General features: G+C 43.0%; 1 protein-coding gene across 1 annotated transcript in view; it reads left to right on the top strand.

Annotated features, from left to right (window-relative positions):
* The window catches only part of WNK2 (WNK lysine deficient protein kinase 2), a 187,288-nt gene that overhangs the window by 58,749 nt on the left and 115,268 nt on the right, over positions 1 to 13,271 (top strand). The gene's annotated exons all lie outside the window — the stretch shown is intronic.

Below are 13,271 nucleotides of genomic sequence, written 5' to 3'. Positions count from 1 at the left end.
TTCTCTAAAGTCCCCAGACTAACACAATTACTAATGCCTTCTTTCTTGTCACTATAGCTGGGGGTTGCCAATTTTGTTGATCTTTTAAAAAAATAACTTCAGGTTTAATTTATTCCCCTATTGTTTTTCTCTGTTCTCTATTTCTGCTCTGATTTTAATTACTTACTTATTTGTGATTACTTTGGACTTCATTTGCTCCTTTGATGGTTTCTGAAGCTATAAAGTTAGGCTATTTACTTGTTCTCTTCTTTTTGAATGCAGGTATTTATAGCTATACTTTTTCCTTCTGAGTTTCAACTTTGCTATCTTCCAGAGTGTTGATATGTTGTGCTTTCATTTTTACTCATCTATAAATATTTTTTGTTTTTTCCTATGACTTTTTGACATATTTTGATCTATTTAATAGTATATTGTTTAGTTTCTACATTTTTGACCTATTTTGATCTATTTAATAATATGTGGTTTAATTTCTACATTTTTGTGGGGTTTCCAGCTTGCCCTTTATTGACTTCTAATTTAGTTTACTTGAGTATGGTTTGAGAAAATATATAGTGTGATTTGATTTCAGTCTTTTCCAATGTATTGATTTTATAAGCATATTTTTGAGGGACCTAACATATGCTCTGTCCTGGACAATAATTCACATGCATTGCACAAGAATGTATATTTTGCTGTAGTTGGGTATACGTTTTCTGTGATGTCTTTAGATCTAATTTGTATATAGTATTAAAATTTTTTATTTTCTTGTTAGTCTCCTTTCTGTTCTATTTATTCTCTGTTCTATTTCCTGTTGAAAATGTTATGTTAAAGCATTCGACTATTCATTTAGACCTATTTCTCTTTTAAAAAGTCATTTTATCGGGGCTCATACAACTCTTATCAGAATCCATACATCGATTGAATCAGGCGTGTTTGTACATATGTTTGCTTCATTCCTTTCTAGACATTTACTTTCTATTGAACTCTTAGTAATTTAGACCTATTTCTCCTGTCAATTCTGTCCGTTTGTTTCCTTATCTTGGGGCTCAGCTATTAGATGCTCATGTTTCTTTTCTGGTTAGAACAACTCAGCAAAATAAAATTCTGGTTTATTGTTGGACAACACTGTTTCACACATATTTTTGGCCTATTTAACCATCTCATACAAACCAGTGACTTACAGTACAGCTAAATACATACACAAAAACAGTTACTAGCATGCTCGGAATACGATTGGATGTTGTTATTTGTTTACAGTGTGTTTCTCCTTTGAGAGGATAAGGAGCCTGGTCACACCACAAGTAAAGTCAGAAGCAGGGCAAACAACTGCTCAAAGTCAAGTTTGGTTATCTGAGGGGGATCATTAAAAATAGCTGACCGCTAACAATATGTACAAAAATATAAAATCTAAATTAAAAATACAAACGCATTTTCCTTTTTATTGTACTTTTAAGTGAAAAAGCCAGACCTGGGCAGGTTTGGTTCTTTGTGCCTCCCCTGTGCAAATTCGTGTTGTGGTTTTGGTGGGGTGGTGAGCTCTGTGCTCTGTAGCGGTGCAGCCTGAGGTGGGCGGGCAGGGCTCTTTCAGATGACCACGTTTAGATTCTAAGATGGGAAGTGGAGGCTGAAAAGGGCAAGGTGGCCTTTTTTTTTTTTTTAAAGAGACTTTTCTTTTTTTGCTGTCTAGTCATTCTTGTCGGTCTTAGCTTCTCGGTGTCAACATCTTCATCCTCATCATCTTCAACAAACTGTTTGCATATAGCTGCCTCAGCCTCCTCATCTTTATCTCCGTCTTATTCCTTACCTTCACCATCCACTTCCTTCCTCCCCACCTTCTTCCTCTTCTTCATCGACCTCGTGGCCATTCCCTGCCCCCTCCACAGCCTCCTTTTCCTCTAAGTCTGTGGTGGTGATCTCGGAGCTGGCGTCCACAGGCTCATCTGCCACACAGTGGGACACGCAGTGACCTCATGCAGCACTTGTCAAAGAAAGCCGGAGCTGGGGGACTCTGACAGCAGGGCTGCTGGAGACTGTGGCAGCGACAGTGGAGGTGTGCAGGGGCGCTGGCTGCAGTGAGTGAGACCCAGGGACTCTGTAAAGATGGCTCTTCAGAGCAGCCCGTCCAGATGCACATACATTTCTGATGCGATTTTAATAGACTGAGTCTATGCTGGGGCCATCCTAAGTAGGCTTAAACTGAGCTGAAAGATCCACCCAAGGAGAAAGTTTAGGATTAACTCATGCTTTGGGGGATGTGTATCTTGCAAAGGGCATGCAGGAGGCCCCAGGAATTACATACCCTTGGGTGACTTTATTGCATTGTTTTCTTTAACACAAAATTTCTTTTCTTACAGGTTAGATGGCTAAAAGTCAAAATTCAAGGTACCATTTTTAGGGGAAAACTTTCACTAAAGAAAACTCTTTGTCTCTTTTGAGCTTCTGCTCGTGGGTATCTTCCAGTAGCTTGACATCTCTGTTTTCCCATCTCTGCTTCTTTCGCTTCCTTGTTGAAATTTCTCTTTTAAACAAGGAAGTGCGGTGATGCAGTAGTTAGGTGGGCAGCCGCGAACCAAAAGGCCGTGGTTTGAACTCACCCACCGTCCCATAGGAGGAAGATGTGGCAATGTTTCTGTGAAAATTTACAACCTATGGTCAGCTTTCCTCTGTCCTGTAGTGTCAATGTGAGTTGGAATCTCCTGGTTGGCAAGGGATTTGTTTTTTTGTTGTATCTCAGAGGAGATTGATTTAAGACACTCAACAATACCAATCCTGTCTCTTTATCATAATAAAGATGATCCATTCCCAAAGATGATTCAGAATTTAGGGGGCTACAATTTAATTCACAACATTTACCCTTTTACCCCCACAAATCCCTGTTCCCACATGCAAAACACATTCACCCTGTCAATAGACTTAAATGAAGCATACATTCAAAATCTCATCTTCTGAATCATCTAAATCAGCTAAGGGTCAGACTTGAGATATATTCCATCCTGGGACAAAATTTTATTCTCTTCATCTGTGAACTTGGAAATCTCAATAATAAATTATTTCAAAAACACAGCAATGGGACTGGCATGAGGTAGACATGTTTATTGAAAATGGGAGACATTAGCAGGAAAGAATGGTAGGCACCAAGCAAGTCCAAGACCCAGCAGAACAATTTATGCGACTGTCTCTCAAGGCTTGAAATGAATCCTGTCTTCTCTGAGACCATCTAGGCAGGCGTCCTCAAACTACGGCCCGCGGGCCACATGCAGCCCACCGAGGACATTTATCCGGCCTGCCGGGTGTTTTTGCCCCATTTGTTTTTTTACTTCAAAATAAGATATTTGCAGTGTGCATAGGAATTTGTTAATAGTTATTTTTTAAATTATACTCCAGCCCTCCAACAGGTCTGAAGGACAGTGAACTGGCCCCCTGTTTAAAAAGTTTGAGGATCCTGATCTAGGCAGTGACCCTCCTCCAGATTCTGTGTGGAAGCACCTCTGGCCTGTCTTCAGCTTTGCCTTTCAGAATTTCTGGGATGCCAACCCTGTTCTTTCAGTACTCTCAAAAACTCACTGACATAGAGTCAATGCTGACTCCTTGTGGCCTCCTGTGGACTGCTAAGACTGTAACTGTTGTGGGACTAGAAATCCCAGAGCTGCTGGTGGTTTTGAACTACCAACCATGCAGATTGCAGCCCAAGGTGTAATCACTACACCACCAGGCAGTTCCATCCTCCTGGTCCATCTGGTGATGACTCTATCAATCACCCTGTCAGGCCACATTCGCCCCTTGGGCATGGAAGTGCCCCCCCCCTTCCGTTTTTGTTGGTTGCCTTATTCCCCTGGCACATCTTAATGGGAACTCCACACTATGAGATTAAGTTGGTAGCAATCCAAAGCTTTGAAAGTTAGAAGGCTGTGGCTTCAGATTGAGTGACTTTAAATGCTCTAACTTCCCAAGGAAATTCTCTCCCTATGGATTTCATCTTGATTTATCCTGGGGAGCTAACTGCAAGGTCAGCAGTTCAAAACCACCATTCACTCCTCAGAGGAAAATAGGACTTTCTACTCCCATAAGAGTTACAGTCTCACAAACTCAGAGCAGCAATTCTACCCTGCCCTATAGGGTTGTAATGAGTCGGCATCAACTGATAGCAGTGAGTTTAGTTTTTTAGTTACTTCTCTGCTATCTATCCTATTATGTACCTAGCATTTTCCCACTCCTTTGGTCCCTAGTCTGTGCTCACTGCTCCTCCACCCCATGACATCCAAAACAGTTGAATCAGAGGCAATAACTTTGCTTTTTCTTTGATTAGTCACTCAGCTGATTCAGGCAGCCAAGAACCACGCCTCTGTTCCAAAACCAAGCACCGAGCTTGCAGGTTAAAAGCACAGCTGGCTGCCAAACAAGTACCGGGGTAGTTAGTGACTGAGCCAGCACTGAGAAAAAAATGTCCCAAATCTTACCCTGTTGCTGCCAGCCCCTCTGCTCACCCGTGTTCTGATAAGGTGAACGCTGCTGTGTTTTCCCTGTGGTTTCACTTTCTCCGAGGGGAGCATGTAGTCTCCTACTCTGCAATCTCAGGCCGGGTACCTCTGGGGCATACTTTTTGAAAGATATGACTTCTGTTTTATTCTTTATGCCTTCTTCTAGAATTCTGTCTATACAGGTATACAAGCTGTGAGTGTTTTATTTTATTTTCTATATTTTATCTGTATATATTTTTCTTGACTCATCTTCCAGTTTGCTTATTTTCTTTTCAGCTCTATCTAATTTCAGGAGCCCTGATAGCATAATGGGACACAATTTGGGCTGCTAACAGCAAGGTTGGCAATTAGAAAGTACCAGCTATTCTTTGGGGAAAAGATACCATACATACTCAAGTAGAAGCTGACTCAAATATGAGCACCTAATTTTACCACAAAAATTGCATTTAAAATGTGCTAAAAAACTCGGCTTATACTTGAGTATATATGGTAAGGCTTTCTGCTTCTTCAAGATTTATAGCCTCTAAAACCTATAGGAGCAATTCTGTTCTGCCCTGTAGGATCCCTATGAGTCAGAATTAACTCAATGGCAATGAGTTTGTTTTGTTTATTATTTCTAACTTGCTGTTAAGTTCATATATTGAGCTTCAAATTTCATTTCTTTAATTTCTTAATTGTGATTTCCATTTTATTCTTATTTTGTAGATTTCAAGTCTAGTGAAATTATCCATCTTGAAATTTATTTTCTTAAAAACATTAATTTTGATAATGTTAAAGTCTATGACTGAAAACTACAGAATCCTAGTCTTCTGAACTCTGTCTTTTATTGTCTCTTTTTACCTCTTGTGTGTCTGTCCTTTGGTGTTATACCCTAGTCTTTTATTTTTCTTTGTGATCTATTCTGTAAACACTGGTTTTTGTAGTAAAAATATGAATAATAAAGCACTGGCCAATTCAATAATTTTACACGTACAGCTCAGCGGCAGCAGTGATAGTCAACACGTCTGTAGCTGTCACAACTGCCGTGTCCTGGTCATTTAAATGAAGACGATATTTGAGGCTCTGGGTGACTTTGACTTTTTCGACAGACGAAAAAGTCTGTAGACTTTCTACTTTCGAGCAGAAAGTTTGCTCAACTTTACAGTTCACAGGATAAAGGCAGACCACTTTAATTCAGCTTAGAACTGAGTGGCTTCAAAGTTATGTTTTGGCCTAGTGAGGGCAACTCTTTTTTCTGTATTCCTAATATGAGGCTCGTCTGGAGTCCCAACAGAAAGCCTGGTGCTTGCCAAGGCTGCCCTTCCTTGGCAGCTTGGGCTCTGCTTTTTGTCTTCCCAGCCCTGTTAGACTGTGAAAATCCCCATCCAGCTTCTCAATGTCTAGTCCAGGACTTTTAAGAGGTGCCACAGGCAGACTTGTATGACACATAAATATGAGCTGCATAGGTAATACGTAGTCGACCGGGTACATGTAAAAAGCAAAAAGAGAAATTGGAATTAAAATTAAGTCCTACAAAGGGACTTCAAAAAGTTTGTAGAAAATGGAATTAAAAAAATAAAAATATGCCTTTCATTTCTCGTTATAAGCTCCATCATGTTCAAGTGCTTTTGTAAAGAATGGTGCCTGCCATTTGTTCCATCCCTAAGGAACTGAAGTCCTGGGGATGTAACCCTGTCATTGAGGTCTTTTTTACATTATTAACTGAAGAAAAATATACGAACTTTAATGATTCTTAAGATTTAAGAAACAAACAAACAAACAAAAAAACAAGCCAGCAAGAGTCAAGTTATGACTGTTAAGTGAATGCCTGACGGTTTTTCATTGAAACTCAAAAACTCGCCCTTCTTTGATGAGGGAATGAGCAGGAGTGGTGTCATGATGGAGAAGGAGTCTGATGAAGCGGTCCCAGATGTTTCTCTGTAAAGCTTCGGCTCACTTTTCCAAAACACCTTCCTCCTAAGCAGGTGTTCTTGTTCTGTGGCTCTTGAGCAGGGCATCCAGCACAATGCCTTCAACACCCCCGGAATCTGTTGCCATGACCCTTGATCTGACGGGGTTGCTTTTGCATGGACAGAGCCATTTCTGCCTCTTGATCGCCGTGTGTCTTGTCTTCCCAATCATATTTCATCTCCTGCTGTCAGTCTTCCAGGATATGCTTTAGGATCTTTATTCATCTCACTTGTTTAAAAAAATTTCCCCCAAAACCATTTTATTGGGAGCTAATACAGATACCATATCATCCCACAGTTCAGTCACCTCAAGCAGTGTTGCATGATTGCCACCACAGTCCATTTCAACACGCTCTTCCTTCTTGACCCCTTCACATCAGCCCCCTTATGTCACCACCCCCCCCCCACTGCACTCCCCAGGAACCCTTCTTCTACCTGCCGCCTCTAGAGCTTCATCAGTCCTGGGTTTCACATACTGAAAAGCAGGAACACATACAACAAACGGTCAAAATATACCTGAGATAAACCCCAATAAAATTTTTTTTAATGTTGAAAACCAGATCAGGCCCAACACGCATCAGAGGGAGATCAACTAACAAGGTTTAAACTGTTCAAGTCAGGCTTATCGTGTTGCTCTATAATCATCTTCCCAGTGCACTCCGTTTAGTGACTAGTTTATTCCCATCCCTCTATTATGCATAGTGGGAAATCACCAGCGGCTTATTTCCTGTGTGGATCTCACAAATGGACTTGGGTTTCCACTGTCTCCACAGCCTTCTGTAATACAGAATCTCAGTTTAGGTTCTGATACTACTCCCTCCTTCGGCTTCGGATTATGCAATTTACAATCCTTTGGTATTGTTTAAAATTTTTATTGAAAGCAAAAACTATGTGCTTCGTTCCTGACGCGATTGCTGAAGACAAAATGGGTGCATAAGCAAATGTGGTGAAGAAAGCTGATTGTGCTCAGCTATCAAAAGATATAGCATCTGGGGTCTTAAAGGCATGAAGTTAAACAAGTGGCCATCTAACTCACTAATCTGTGTCATCATGAAGTGTCGATGGGATCACGTATCAGGCATCTAAGACGCAGAAAAAAATCGTATCAATGTGAATTGTGGGCTGGGGGTTATGGATTGGAGACCCAAAGCCCATCTGTAGACAATTGGACATCCCCTTACAGAAGAGTCACAAGGACAAGACCTTCCAGTCAGGGTACAGTACAGCACTGATGAAACATGCAAATTTCCTCTAGTTCTTTAATGCTTACCCCACCCCCACCCCCACTAGCATGACCTCAATTCTACCTTATAAATCAAATAGACCAGAACATGTACACTGATACACATAAGAGCCCACAACACAGGAAATCCAGGTTAGATAATCCCCTCAGGACCAACAATGAGGATAGAGGGGATAAGGGGAAGGTAGGGGAATCGATCACAAGGATCAACATATAACCCCCTTCCAGGGGGATGAACAACAGAAAAGTGGGTGAAGGGTGACAAAGGATGATGTAAGATATGAAAATAATAATCTATAACTTATCAAGGGTTCATGAGGGAGGAAGGGTGGAGGAGAGAGGGGTGAAAAATGAAGTCCTTATATCAAGGCTTCAAGTAGAAAGAAAATGCTTTGAAATGATGGTGGCAACATATGTATAAATGTGCTTGACACAGTAAATTAATGTATAGATTGTGATAAGAGATGTCAGGGCCCCCAATAAAAGTATTTCGTTTAAAAAAAAGAGAGCGATAAAGTTTCTGTACAAATCAACAATTCATAAGTCTACATGGAAGTAGTATACCAGTCTGTGTGATCCAAGTATTGAAAATAATAAAATCTAAATCTGACAGAGGAAATGGTATCAGAGCTTGAGTTATGAACACTTGGTTTGCAGAAGGCTATGGAACACAGTGGAAGTCCCCAATCCATTTACAGGGTTCCCTCATAGATGAAGCCTCTGGTGAATCCCCTCTGACCATAGTGCATGGATGTAAATGCCTGGCTATCAGACAGGGAGCATTGTAAAGTTAATTATGGCAGATAGATTTAGGTTAAAATGTAATACCTTATTATTTGATCTCTCTTTTCACTCATTTTCAACTTGTTTTCATTTTTAATATTTCTGCTTTTTAATTAAAGTTTTTCTATGATTTGTCTAGTCATTGGGTGTTGGTTTTTGTGGGAGGATGGGGGTGGGTTGGGATTGTTTGCTACCAGTTTGAGTTTTGTATGATTTTTCTGCATATGAAATCCCGGATAGTGGATCGATAATTTCTAGGGGCATGGGGAGAAATGGGGTATTGCGAGCAATGAGCATGAGAAGAAAGTGTTCTGAAATTGATTGTGGTGATGATTGCACAGATCTTCTTAATATCTTTGAGCAATTAAATTATATGATATCTGAAGTATATGCCAATCAAACTATTACATTTATATATATATATAGGAAACTGAACTCAGTACTGAACATTTAAGAGTTTTATTTGTTTTGTTTTTTACCACAGCATTTAACTGGTCATTTTCCTATTTGCTGACTACACAGAGCACCAACTCCATTTACACTCTTTTGTTATTGTGGGGTACCTTTGGTTATAGATATATTAAATTCAAGAGCTTAATACAGAGAACAAAAATCAACTGATATGAATAGCCTTAGTGGGCTTTGTTGTCAACATTGTGTCATCACTTCTTTCTTTTTTAAGTAATTTTATTAGGGGTTCGTACAACTCTTATCACAATCCATACATACATCAATTGTGTCAAGCACATTTTTACATTCATTGCCCTCATCACTCTCAAAACATTTGTTTTTTTCATCATTTTATTGGCAGCTTATACAACTCTTATCACAATCTGTACATACATCCATTGTGTCAAGCACATTTGTACATTTGTTGCCATCATCATTCTCAAAACATTTGCTTTCTGCTTGAGCCCTTGGTACCAGCTCCTCATTTTTCACCCTCCCTCCCTGCTCCCGTCTGTCATTATTTCTTAAGAGTTATCCATTTGTAAACTACTAATTTCTTTGGGGCATAGTTCCTCATAAACTTTTCACAATACATCCATGATTTCCCCTTTCTTCTACTCAAACTTCACTGTATATTTGATGCTTCAATTTTAGCAAGGTTCTTGTTGCTCTGATGGGGGTGGGGTGGGGTGGAGGATAACGCTTTTTGAACTGTTTATCCTCTTTAGTGCCTTAAATAAGATTTATATAAATAAGTTAGTACCAATTTATTTCTGTGTAAATTTTTTTAATCCATGCATAGTTTTAAAAATATATACATTTTCTATGAGTTTTCATTTTGAGATTCCTATGTGTTTTATTTAATTCAACACACTAGAATATTGTTTTTCACATTGAATCAACATAGATTATTAGTAATTATAGTGTGTATCTTGTACTGACAGCCCAAGTGAACTGGTCACAGTTGAAGCACTTGGTAGCCAGTTCTCGTGTTGGATGGCAGAGTTATAGGGAAAAGCAGTGCTGTGCTATGCTGCCTGTGGGACACACTGTTCCCCAGCAGTATTAGGGCTGTAGTACCAAAATGAACGGAGCTGTTTGCGCATGGTGTGCATGTGTGTGCACTGTGCAGTATCTAAAGCTTTCTCATTTGCTTTGAGAGGGCAGTGTTGGGAAGCTGTTGTGGACAGTGAGACAGGGAGACTCCTGATTGGACAAGCTCCTGAAGAGGTGACAAGTCAACAAACCCCAGCTGTTGTCCATGCGTGGGCTACTTTGCTTTCCTTGTGTCCTCTTTCTGGTGAACAGGAGCAGTTACGTCACACAATCTAGGACCCAGAATGGACACTGTGAGCCCTTGGGCAAGCCTCAGGCAAGTGCATTTTGACCTCGCACCTCCCAGCGAGGTCCCTGATGCTGACCACAGTGAGGACGGTGCCAGCAGGGAGTCCAGCCGGGTGGCAAGCAGCCCTTAGGTGGTAGGGCGAACAAACTCCCGGCCAAGCTCTTCCTGGGATGGTCGGTGGGCTATTACATAGCAAGGCTTTTCTCCTGAGATAAACGGCCTTTCTCTCAGCGGTCTCTTACACACGTGGGAGAATAATCTGCGCACGGACGCCTTGGACCCACTAATTTACACACTGCGGGCAGGATCGGGGTGTGCTCCCCCGCGGTCACCGGCTGTTGTCTCTCCATGTTCCCTCTCCATGCTCCTCCGTTTCCAAAAGCACAGGCATGCCTGCACACATACACAATGTTGTGTTGAACTTTCCTGACCACATAAGTGGGGTGGTGCTAGTTGCTTTCGAGTCAGTTTTGACTCACAGACTTCCTGTACACGACGGAATTAGACATTGCCTAGTCCTGTGCCATCATTGGAAACATCCCCACGTTTTAGCCCACTCTTGTAGACAGCGTGCCGGTCCCTCTCACTGAGGCACTTCCTCTTTTTCTCGGATTCTCCACGTCACCAAGCATAATAGCCTTCTCTAGGTACTGACCTCTCCTGACAGTACGTCCAAAATATGTGCGACAGCTCCTGCCATCCTTGCTTCCCAGGAGAAGCCTGGCTGTGCTGACGCCAAGACACATCTGTTGATTCTTCTGGCACTCTATAAAACATCCGCCGTTGTTGCTAACGTCATTATTCAAAAGCATCAACTTTCCTTTTCCTTTGTCTTCTTTAGTCAGTGCCCACCTTTTGTACCCATATGAGGCCATTGAAAACATCATGGTTGGGGTCAAGCACACCTTGGCCGTCAAAGTGGGATCTTTGCTTTTTAGCATTTTAGATCTTTAGCAGCAGATGCGCCTAATGCAATAGGTCATGTGAACCGCGGCCACCAAATGGATGCGGCTGAAAAGGCCGTGCATGCTTTTTGGAGCTCTGTGTCATCTTTGTCAATTCTTCAAAGGTTTAAATGTTGAATACTCACCCACCAAGGCAGTTTGCCCTTACTCTCCTGGCCACTTTCTCCCTCTGAGCTGTTGTATCAGGACCACAGACCACAGTGCTTACACAGCTCTTTCCTGCACTAATGCCGTGCTTGAGAATACGCAGCAGTAGACTTCTCTGGAGGGAGGTAGGAACATGTCTATCCCGTAAGGATAGTCTATAGTGATAAGTGTAAGTGCTAAGTACAAGGGTCTAAAATGTGAACATAGATCTTACACTCTTAGACATTTGTACCACTTAGAGAATACAAAATTCCTCACCACTGGACCAATATGTAGCTTCAGGATAAATGGAAAAAAGATGGAAATTGTCAAGGAACTCAGACTCTGGCTACGACATACGTGCCCACTTCCCAGAGGGACAGACAGATGAAACCTTCTTTGGGGGATCAAGCTACTGGCCAGACAGACAGGCCAGAGGGTGATAACTCTGGCCCAGCGCTGTTTGTCTGAGGCCCGTGCTACAGGACAGTCTACCACACTGACGTTTCCTGAGTTGGTGCGCCATAAGGCTGTTTCGACCCAGATTGGAACAGGGAGCCAGCAGAGGGAGTTACTATTCAAGAAGTGTATGTGTGTGAGCCACTATTGGTGAACGTATTCCTCTGGTGGTGTGAAATGATGGGGAACCTGGAGGCTCCTTATCCATCACTGCCCTGACTCATTTGGCCCTATCTGCCACGTGTCCTGCGTTTCTGTCTGATATTCTTGCCACTCTGCTTGCTGACATAAGCTGGTTCGTGGCAGGCCCTCTTTCCCATGGTTTGGTACCTGGCGTGGCGGGGGAGGGGGGCACAGCAAAGCAGCTGAGGAGCACAGAAGCTGTGGGTGGGCGGCAAAGTGTATCGACTAGAGGTACAGGGCCGAGTGGAGGTGGGTAGTCACAGGAATCTGCACCCAGACGTAGGACACTGCGTGCTGGTGGTAAGACTGAGTGAGCCACACCCACATGGAGAGGATAGATGGAGCAGAGGCTGAGAGAAAACAGGGAGGGAGGGCTGGCTCAAAGGAGCAGGGAGGGAGGGTTAGCCAGAAGGCCATGCCAGTGAAGGCGGCCGCCTTCTGACCATCTGCTGTGCCTGTGGGAGGTAAGGCCAGAACCTTGAGTCAGTGGAGGTAGAGGAAGGAAGAGCCAGCTATGCTAGTGGTCCCCAGGGAATGGAGCGGAGGTGGAGTGTTTGTTGTGTTCCACTGGGGATGGGGCATGGATTAAAGCCCTTCTTGGTTCTTCCAGAACAAACCTGTGTGGAGAGCTGCCTCAGGCCGGCACGGCCGTGTAAGAGTGGTCAGTCAGATGCTGGGTACTTTCCTCTTATCAAGTGCTGTGGAGTGGAGTGGGGGCTAAGGCAGGTTCCTGTGTGCCACGATGACAGTGTGGTGTGTGAGTGACCTTGTCTCACCCGGCTCCTTGTCCAGCAGGTGACATGCTGATAGAAATATATCCCATTCTCTGTCCCTGTCCCATTCTTGGCCAGGCCCAGATGGGTCAGGCCAACAGGAACCCATCAGTGAGAGCAGAGAGGTGCAAAGGGGCCTCGCCTGGCCCTCAGTTAGCTGGCAGTAGCAATTTGGCTGGGGTGGTGGCAGTGTCCACCAGTCTTTTCCCTCTGTGGGGGACTGGCCCTCTTGTCCATTTTGGAGAAGTGGTGTTGTGTTGAGGGGTACCCCTGCCTTCTTGGCTTGGTGGCTGGACCTGACCCAGATGGCAAGATAGTCCAGCAGTGATACTGCGTCACAGCTAATTGCCACCCCAGGCCCAATTCTGACGTTGCAACCCTGACTTCTTCCAGCCGTGTGCATACTGGTTAGGCTGTCCCTGCTGTCGCTTGATGTTGGAGGCCAGTGCCCTCAGGGAGTTTTCCTGTCTCTCTCTAGTGCAGGGACCCCTCTCTGATAGCCTGCTGGGAAACTCAGCTGATGGTGCCTCCTCCAGGG

The sequence above is a fragment of the Tenrec ecaudatus genome, chromosome 5 (genome assembly GCF_050624435.1).
Source record: "Tenrec ecaudatus isolate mTenEca1 chromosome 5, mTenEca1.hap1, whole genome shotgun sequence".
Lineage (NCBI taxonomy): Eukaryota > Metazoa > Chordata > Mammalia > Afrosoricida > Tenrecidae > Tenrec > Tenrec ecaudatus.
This window is presented reverse-complemented; position numbering and strand designations above follow the sequence as displayed.